Here is an 8262-nt window from a genome sequence, read left to right as displayed (position 1 = left end):
AGGGCTGCCTTCTATTCACCAGCCAGCCTCAGTAACCTAGTAACTGACACTAGGAACAACAATTTCCTCTGGGTTCATCTCAACCATTGTTAAGCTTCAATATTTGTTTCAGGTTTTATTCCTACAGTGGCAACTTCTTTGGTAAGTATATTTAAAAGTGTGATTTTTCTTTCTTTTCTTCATTTGCTATGTGACAGAAGCTGAAAAGAGCCATGAAATTCAATTATTCTGATTCCTCATGGCCCATCTCTATGAAACTGGCCACACAGCTAAGACAGAAAGATCAAGTATTCCCAACTGTGGGGCATCAAACAATACTTTGTGGAATCAGTTTCAGGAAGATTGGATTCAGTCTCAGTCTCACTTACTCTCGTCATGTGTACCAAGCCAAATGCACAGAGGAAAAGCGAGGTGCTACTGACCAAAGAGTATCTGAAATCTCCTAGCACTGCTGTCTGAAATCACTAATTTCAGATGCATACATCATCAGAGTTAACCCAGACATTGTCTTCTGTTCACTCAAGCCATGTGATAAAGTGGCCACGTCAAGAGGAATGCTGAAGACTTTTGCTTTCTTCTCTTTTTTTCCTCTGTTTTATTTATTTATCTATTGCTCCTAACAGAGTTGTAAGTACTCCCAGAGAATGGTGGCTTTAAAATTCAGTTCCATCAGATGGAGATGCAAATATTATGAAATATTTAATTTTGATGAGAGTAAATTCTTAGGCAGTTAGAGAAGTATTCAGAATGTACCAGTATATTATAAAGCTTTCTATAATTTTATGTTTTTAATATTAATTTTTAAAACTTTGTGGGTTTGTTTTCTCTATTTTTTAACCTCTTTCTGAGGATGGGAAACCTATTTAAATTCTTTCAAAGTAGAGAGTTCTAAGAGTGTATTTGGGAGACAATCCAAAGGACTCACCAATAGGAGGTTGGGTAAAGGAGACAGAGGGGGATGAAGCCAGATTAAGGGAGAGTTGTTAAGCACATCACTGCTATAGACAACTGGAGTTTAACCCCAGCAGAGAGTCAGGGTGCAACATAGTCCTATACCTGAGGTAAAGCAAGGAAGCTGTTATCCACCAGCTGCCTCTGTCACTGGTTAATGACTTATCCTGGGGTTTCTAATACCCATGTCTTTCCAGTCTGTCTTGCCCTGGGCAGAGGCAGCTCTGATAGCTAGAGGATGCCCTCAGGCACAAAAACTGGAGACTTTGTTAGTTGGAATCAGATCAGTAGGCTTAGGGGATACAGGCAGGGCCCTAAAAGTGTCTGCTGTGGAGGTACATTAGCATTCCCATTCTCCAATGTAGAAATGGGGACAAAGATTTTATGTGGTATTTATCTCAAGAATACAAAGACATTGACTGGGTTCATTAGCATAGAAAACATGCTCAGTTCAGTTCAGTTCAGTCTTTCAGTCATGTCCGACTCTTTGAGACCCCATGAATCGCAGCACTCCAGGCCTCCCTGTCCATCACCAACTCCCGGAGTTCACTCAGACTCATGTCCATCGAGTCAGTTTTGCCATCTAGCCATCTCATCCTCTGTCGTCCCCTTCTCCTCCTGCCCCCAATCCCTCCCAGCATCAGAGTCTTTTCCAATGAGTCAACTCTTTGCATGAGGTGGACAAAGTACTGGAGTTTCAGCTTTAGCATCATTCCTTCCAAAGAAATCCCAGGGCTGATCTCCTTTAGAATGGACTGGTTGGATATCCTTGCAGTCCAAGGGACTCTCAAGAGTCTTCTCCAACACCACAGTTCAAAAGCATCAATTCTTCAGTGCTCAGCCTTCTTCACAGTCCAACTCTCAGATCCATACATGACCACAGGAAAAACCATAGCCTTGACTAGACGAACCTTTGTTGGCAAAGTAATGTCTCTGCTTTTGAATATGCTATCTAGGTTGGTGATAACTTTCCTTCCAAGGAGTAAGCGTCTTTTAATTTCATGGCTGCAGTCACCATCTGTAGTGATTTTGGAGCCCAAAAAAATAAAGTCTGACACTGTTTCCACTGTTTCCCCATCTATTTACCATGAAGTGATGGGACCGGATGCCATGATCGTACTTTTCTGAATGTTGAGCTTTAAGCCAACTTTTCACACTTCACTTTCACTTTCATCAAGAGGCTTTTTAGTTCCTCTTCACTTTCTGCCATAAGGGTGGTGTCATCTGCATATCTGAGGTTACTGATATTTCTCTTGGCAATCTTGATTCCAGCCTGTGCTTCTTCCAGTCCAGCGTTTCCATGATGTACTCTGCATAGAAGTTAAATAAGCAGGGTGACAATATACAGCCTTGATGTACTCCTTTTCCTATTTGGAATCAGAGTAGGTCCTTATTAATAATCTATTTTACATATAGTACTGTATATATGAAACAACAAGCTAAACTAATTTAGCTTTTGTCCTTAATCCCAAAATCTTTATCAAGACAAGAAAAAATTACTAATGCTCATTCCTTCTCTCCAGTTCCCAGGGTGACTGGTCATTCATTAAACCAGCAATACTATGAGACTTTTTCAGAAAATCATAAATGAGTAGCATTTCATAATTTCAAGTTAGTGTTTGGCAGCTGAAAGAATCTCACCTATATTATGCTTCTAATGGCACCTTTCCCAACCACAGGCTAGTTCATGTGACTTCAGACCAGGTAAGCAATTCTAATTGGAGTCTATATTCTTACCTAATATTCTATTAGTATCTGCATTCTAAACCAAAACTGTGATATTTTAAATGTACATAGGGAAATTAAGGAGTTTCCTGTAGCTCAAATGGTAAAGAACCTGCCTGTAGGAGACCAGGGTTCCATCCCTGGGTTGGGAAGTTCCTCTGAAATAAGGAATGGCAATTCACTCCAGTACTCTTGCCTGGAGAATCCCATGGACAGAGAAGCCTGGCGGGCCACAGTCCATGGGATCACAAAGAGTTGGACACGAATGAGCGACTGAACTGAACTGAACTGAACATGAATAAGTTACCAACATAGACATTAATTCATAAAAAAATTAATCAATTACTGTTGACCAACACAATTTTAATATCATTTCTACAACATACTAGTCTCTCTTTTTCAATTTACTTTTAAACAGTTTTAAAAAATATTTTTTTGTTTATTTTCGGCTGCAAGGAGTCTTCATTGCTGGCATTTCTCTAGTTGTGATGTGCGGGGACTCCTCTCTAGTTCCAGGCTTCTCATTGCAGTGGCTTCTCTTTGCTCTGGAGCAAGGACTCAAGGGCACACAGCCTTCAGGAGCTGCCATACAGCAGCTCAGTGGTTTCGACTCCCAGGCCTAAAGCACAGGCTCAAGAGTTGTGGCTCATGACGTGTGTAATCTTACCAGGTCAGGGATTGAACCCATGTCCCCTGCCCCCCATCTGCAGGCAGATTCTTTACTATTGACCCACCTGGGAAGCCCATAAACATTTTTTTTTTTAAATAAAAATTTTCAAGCATACACCTAAATTGGAAGAAGTATATAATGTACATCAATATACCCATGATCTATGTTCTACAATAAACATTGGGCTATATTTGCTTTATTACATAAATCTATTAGTGCTATAATGTTGTCGTTCAGTCATTAAGTAACGTCTGACTCTTTCCAACCCCATGGACTGCAGCACACCAGGCTCCCCTGTCCTTCACTATACCCTGGACCTTGCTCAAACTCTATCCACTGAGTTGGTGATGCCATCCAATCGTCTCATCCTCTGTCGCCCCATTATCCTCCTGCCATCAATCTTTCACAGCATCAGGGTCTTTTCTTTTCCAGTGCTACAATGTTGCTGCTGCTGCTAAGTCGCTCCAGTCGTGTCTGACTCTGTGTGACCCCATAGATGGCAGCCCACCAGGCTCCGCCGTCCCTGGGATTCTCCAGGCAAGAACACTGGAGTGGGTTGCCATTTCCTTCTCCAATGCATGAAAGTGAAAAGTGAAAGTGAAGTCGCTCAGTCATGTCTGACTCAGCGACACCATGGACTGCAGCCTTCCAGACTCCTCCATCCATGGGATTTTCCAGGCAAGAGTACTGGAGTGCTACAATAAGTTACCACAAATTCAGAGGCTTAACACAACAGAGAGTTATATTATACATTTGGAAGTCAGAAGACTAAAATGAATTTCACTGAGCTAGAATCAAGGTGTTGGGAGGGCTGTGTTCTCATTGACCAAAGGCCTTTCTGGAGGTTCCAGGGGACAGTCCTATTCCCTTGCTTTTCCAGCCTCTAGAGGCGGCTTGCATTTTTTAGCTCATGGTCCCTTTCTCCATCTTTAAATCCATTAGCATAGAATCTTATTATCTTTGTTACTCTTATCCCTGATTCTGTTGTTCCATCTCATTCTTTGACTGTTCTGCCTCATTCTTCCGTCTTTTAAAGACCCTTGGTAATAATACTGAATCCAGGGTAATTGACCTGCTTTCAGATCTATGAATTAATGATATCTTCAAAATGCCATTGCCAGATAAGCTGATACTTACAGCTTCACATTATTTTGCCTTCCACACCATCTACTCTCTGTCCATTCCTCCTTTCATCAACCAATCCATCCTTTTGTTTTTCAGACTGTGTATTCCTAAGACTTCGAGTTCTCAGTAAAGTTTTATGCATCTTTTAACTACATTTTAAAAAGCATTTATGTATCTTTTAGGAATTTGTCTGTGTTAATACTTAAACAGTTCTGCTACGCTATGCGTGCATTTATACTAATTTCCTTAGCATGTCAATGCAGAGCGTGAATTACAGATATTTTTATGTTTGTTTTGAAAATTTTCTTTTTGCTGCTTTGTATAAATATTTTACTCTCAAGTAGCCCATACTGAACTCTTCTCACAACACAACTCGTCTATGAAGGAATAGAGAAATGAAATCCATGTTTCAATAAAGTGTTTCTTCCTATGGGCCAAGTTTAGCAGCACTGTAGTTCTTTGGCTATATAATCCAAACTGATATAAATAATCCTTTAATAAAGTGAAGATATTCTTTGCCAAGGTGAACATGTTGCTAGAGAAATATAAAGTGATGAATAATTCAATTATTATTTTGATTTGACTCTACAGCATGATATAAACTTTGAATTTAAAAATCCATGTTATAATACCTAATGAAGTAGAATTCACCATGCTTCCATTCAAAAAGTAACAAAGGCAAATGGTGATAATATTGACTGATATTGAGTGCTGAATATGTATGTGTCAGATACTGTGAAATGCTTAGTGTCATCACCCCTTTTCTAGAGATGAGGCAAAAAAAAAAATCATAGACTGAGTAAAACACTCATGGTTATATAGCTAATATGCAGTGAAACTAAGATTGGAACAATCCTTCTGAATATTATGCCTAGTGCTTAGATAGAGACAGGAGCCAAAGTGGGCATCTAATTCAGTCTGGAGTGCTGAATTGGAAAAAAAAAGGCTTTCCAATGGAGGTATCTCTTCTTTCAGTTACACAATTGCCACTGTGTTTTATATTAGCTCCTCAGTTTATGTTCATCTCGTAGATGAAAGTTTGTGCCTTTTTAATAAACTGTGTTTTCCTCAAACCCCACTGCCCCTGCCCTGCTGCACCCCTTGGAAACTACTTCTCTGTTTCTATGAGTTTGACATTTTTTCTTTCTCCCCAACCCCTTTCTTTAGGTCCCATGTAAATGATAAGTAGTGTTTCTCTTTCTCTACCTGGCTTATTTCATTTAGTACAATATGCTCAAAGTTATACATGCTATTGCAAATGAAAGGGTTTTATTTTTTTATCACGGCTGAATAATATTCCATTGTGTGCCACATCTTTTCTATCCATTCCTCTGTTGATGGTTACTTAGGTTGTTTCTGTATCTTGTCTGTTGAAAATAATGCCAGAATGAACATGTGACACGTGCAGATATCTCCTTGATATTCTGTTTTCCTTTTCTTTGGATGTATTCCCAGGAACAGGGTTGCTGGATCATATGGTAACTCTGCATTTAATTTTCTGAGGAACCTGCACACTGCTTTCCATAGTGGCTGTGCTCAATGGAGATGACTTCTAAGAACATGTCAGAGAGTCAGTCAGTAGGAGAAATAAGAGTAGAATCTTCTAGACAAAGAAAACAGAATGGAACATGATCTAGACTTGTGTTTCTCAAGGGAGGTTTATTTTGCTACCCCTACTCCCAAGGACCACTTGCTAATATTTGCAGACTCTTGCTTGTCACGATCCCCACTCCATTGTTCTTGCCTGGAGAATCCCAGGGACAAGGGAGCCTGGTGGGCTGCAGTCCATGGGGCCACACAGAGTCGGACATGACTGAAGTGACTTAGCAGCAGCAGCAGCTTGTCATGATCATGCATGCCAAGGGCAGCTGCTATCTCTTCTACAATGTGCAAGACACCCCCCACAACAGAAAATTATCTGTATCTGGTCCAAAATGTCAGTAGTGCTGAGGCTGAGAGATTCTAACCTAGAGTGTGTACAAATGCCCAAAGGTTGGTCTGTGTGGGAGATACAGGAGTGGTTCTAGAAGAGAAGACGGAAGTGTAAAGTGGGAGACACGAGTGGAATAATGCAGGTGTGTGCTAGTCTTCAGTGGCTTTGTAAGTTAGGTGAAGGAGTCTGGACTTCATCTTCCTTGTAATGTGGAGCCAAGGAAGAATTTTTAGTAGTAGTGGGTGACGGGAAATCTGTATACATGTATACATGAGAGGAGGAGGTGGCTTATGAGAACAAAACGAAATAATTCTTTTATAAAATATGTCACAAAATTCTATATACATTTCAGGCATTATTACATAGAAGTCATCATTCAGATAGATTGATATCAAGTTATACTTATTAGAGCAATAAAATGATCACACCCTATTTTGACAAGATCATCTTCCAAGAGCCCCATGAACCAATGCATTGTTACTTTACTCATAACTAGTCCTACCAAATAATTTCTATAAACGTGCCAGTTCTTGTTCTCTTCACAGCTATTTATATTTCTAAATTTCTATACATGCATCCGTGCTATAAATCTTTCAGTGTACTAAGCCAGGTCTTTCCAGCACTGCCCCATCTTCACTGGCTTATTTTGCTTTAATATATACAGGAGTACCCATCACGTTGCTCATTCAGATAGACATGATTGCATAACAGAAAGTGAAATTCATACAAGTTAACACCTTTTGTTCATTTCTTTCCCTATATGCCCGTTTTTCTTCTTATTCTATTTCCTTGTCTTCTTTTTCTTCCTTGTTTTTCTCTTTGTCTTTACTCCAGAATCTGGTTAATAGCAAAAGGAACAAATGACAGGGAAGTACTTTATCAAAGTCTAACCAAGACATCCAATTGTGTTAATCATTTGTGAGGTATAATAATAAAAGAATTCAAAGATGATCTCTGGCAAGTGCCCTCTAAGATAACTCCCAGTGCCCTTGCCTTCTGATATTTACAGCTTCCTCCCACCTCCTGAATAATCTGCTACTAATCAATATAAAATAATAATATTGGGGAACTTCCTTTCTGTAATTAGGTTACAGGAAACAGGGACTTCTGTGTTGCTAGTTGACTCTCTCCATCTCTTGCTGGCTTTGATAGAGCAAGCTGCCAAAAGGGAGTGGCCCATGTGCTGAGAACCGAAGGGGCCAACTTCGGACAGTATCCAGCAAGGCAATGAGGTCCTTAATCTGACAACACTTGAGGAACTGGGAAGCTGCCAAGTTGTAGTGAAAGTGGATCCTTCCATAATTGAGCCTTCAGAAGATACTAATCTCAATAGATACCTTGATTGCTGGGTTCTGAAAGAGTGTGAAATATAGGGACAGAATGAGCTAGGTCCAAAGAAAATGCGAGATCATAAACCTGTATTATTGTAAAATACTAAATGTTAGGGTAATCTATTACTCAGCAATCAATAATTCATGACCCTTAGTCTAGGTTTACTTTGAACTTAAATACCTTCCTCATCACCTGATAGGCACTGAGAACAGAAAGATGAAAACAGTTTGAATTTCAAATTGTAAAATCTAAAAAGAAGGTTGCATATTTATGAGGTATTTTGGTTAAATTTACCTTTGTGATTTAACTTGTATATCAGAAAGTACACTGAAAATATATGAAAAAATATTTAAAAATTGTAAAATCTTTAGACAGCTTTGCTTCATTGTGAGATAAGTAAATTGAATGAAGACTACATTTTATACAAATTTTTATTTCTGACATTCTAAAGCATATATAAAAGTAAAATTATGTTTTTTTTTCCCTCAGCTATGTACAGTCAGCTATAGACTTTAACCATAGAGTC

The sequence above is a fragment of the Bubalus kerabau genome, chromosome 10 (genome assembly GCF_029407905.1).
Source record: "Bubalus kerabau isolate K-KA32 ecotype Philippines breed swamp buffalo chromosome 10, PCC_UOA_SB_1v2, whole genome shotgun sequence".
Classification (NCBI taxonomy): domain Eukaryota; kingdom Metazoa; phylum Chordata; class Mammalia; order Artiodactyla; family Bovidae; genus Bubalus; species Bubalus kerabau.
Note: the sequence above shows the minus strand (reverse complement) of the source record.